The sequence below is a fragment of the Cibotium barometz genome, chromosome 7 (genome assembly GCF_041138505.1).
Source record: "Cibotium barometz isolate CiBa-2024 chromosome 7, ASM4113850v1, whole genome shotgun sequence".
In the NCBI taxonomy this organism is placed as follows: domain Eukaryota; kingdom Viridiplantae; phylum Streptophyta; class Polypodiopsida; order Cyatheales; family Cibotiaceae; genus Cibotium; species Cibotium barometz.
Window position 1 is genome coordinate 21,293,524 of NC_141052.1, and position 2,158 is coordinate 21,295,681.

A 2,158-nucleotide genomic window follows, 5' to 3' on the forward strand; every position below is an offset into this window, starting at 1 on the left:
TGGAGTTTTATGCTTATGGTAGACCTTGTAGTAGGGAACACCCTTCTCAACATGTATGGAAATGTGAGAGTATGTATGATGTAAGGACTGGCTTTGAAAGAATGCCCTTTTGAGATATCGTGTCTTGGAATGCCATGATTTCTGTGCTTGCTCAGAATCGATATAATCAGTATGCTTTGGATTTTTTTTTCAACTGATGCTACTAGAAGGTTTGATGCCAGAAGATTTCAAGTCAGGAAGGAGTTCAAACTTAGTACTTCTACTAGTTGCTGCATTTGCTACTCGCCTTTTTCATCTCACACACCCTCTCTCTCTCTCTCACAGATATGGCTTCGCAAAAGGGTTCAACTACTGTTTGCCGATGCTATAAAAGACATTGAGCTAGAAAAGGTGCAGGGTGCTTCAGAAGCTAAGTTTGTGAAAGTGGGCTCTTTTTGGGAGAATCAGACCGCTGTTATCCACATTCTTCAGAGATTTGGGTGCAAGCTAAGTTTGTGAAAGTGGACTCTTTTTGGGAGAATCAGACCGCTGTTATCCACATTCTTCAGAGATTTGGGTGCAAGCTATGCAGAGCTAATGCCTTGGAGCTGCAGAAGATTATCCCCACTTTGGAGGCAAACAATGTGCGGGTTGTGGCCGTCGGGATTGAAAAGCTTGGCCTTGAGGAGTTTCAACAAGGTGGCTATTGGGATAGAGAGCTTTACATCGATAATGCGAAGAAGATACATCAGGCATTGAACATTAAATGAGTGGGAATTCTAAGTGTGGCTAAGATGCTTTACGATGTCCGTGATGCTATCAAGAAAGCCAAGGCTAAGGCCTCTCATGGGCGCCTTACATTGCTACGATTGGTTCGATGCCATGGCCATCTCAGCCGAAGTAGGGGCAGAAAAGCCCAACCCAGCTATCTTCTCGGCGGCTTGTGAGCTCTTGGGGGTGCATGAGGAGGAGGCTGTGCATGTTGGAGATGATCGTCGGAATGACATATGGGGAGCAAAGGATGCTGGTTGTGATGCATGGCTAAGAGGTGAAGATGTCACTTCCTTCCAGCAGCTGGACACGAACATGCAAGGTGGCGGCTCGCGTGGCAAAGGTATAAAGGATTGGGAATATCCGATTAATAAGCTAAAAAAAAGGAGGCGCAGTGTATTTGAATCAGGGGAAACTCAAAATTATAGCTGCAAAAGTGAAGGGCGCCCGAATCTCTCGCGGGAAAGAGAGAAAAACCAGAAAAACAGCGCATATCAGAGGTTTTTTGCAGAAAAATGAGAACCAGAGATTTAAAAATCTTGATGACGCCTACTGTATGGGGCATCTAGGGTTTAGAATTAAAGAGAGAATGAAGTGCTATCAAAGGAGATGATCTTCAAAAAATTCACACAATACACGATGAAGTCGGATCTTGGCGCAAACGACAGTGAAGCAGCCGTATCGAATTAACGAAATCCTTAAATTCGTTTTTTTTACTCTCAGATAAGTGGTTTTTTTTGTTGTTACTTACGATTTGAAAAAATCGTATAGTCTAGGAAACCTTTAAGGTTTTGGAGAATGAGAAGGATTTTGGGAAAAAGCTTTTAATGGTTTTGGAGAATCTTGGAATAAGAAAGCATCAAAATACAATGAGATTCCTGGGATTTGGGTTTTATTTTCTACTCGGTTGGATTTTGGAATGCTAGACATGGAGTTTTCTAAAATCACATGAGTATGTTATAGATATGCCGTATGTCATCTTTTGCCGTTGGAATCTGAAAGCAGGTTTTCAGGAGATAAAGAGACACCTTGAAATGATTGAATTGGTATCATTTGATATATGTGATGTGAATGGTCACATGTATATGTGAATCTTTTGAAGATTGTGCTATGCCTAGGGTGGTTGCAAGATCAGGAAATTTCGTTTCAAGTTCTCTTGTTGGAACATCATATTCAAAGTTGGAAATATAGTTGCATAATTTGATTAAGCATTAGATAGTCAAAAGTCCTCATTTTCTTAGGTACAAAGTCAATGTACACACCCTGTCCCAAATTTGAACTGATTCCATAAAATGCTTATATCTTTTACATATAATCTCATATGAGATTACCACTTTGTACCTTAGATCTTCACATAATATGGAGCTTAAGTTTGTTTTTTGAGAAAATTTTAAGATATCTGTCTATT

At 40.5% G+C, this 2,158-nt stretch overlaps 1 pseudogene; it reads left to right on the forward strand.

The window, feature by feature from the left end:
- Positions 1-326: 326 nt before the first annotated feature.
- On the forward strand, positions 327-926 carry LOC147636781 (uncharacterized; annotated as a pseudogene).
- Positions 927-2,158: the final 1,232 nt, after the last annotated feature.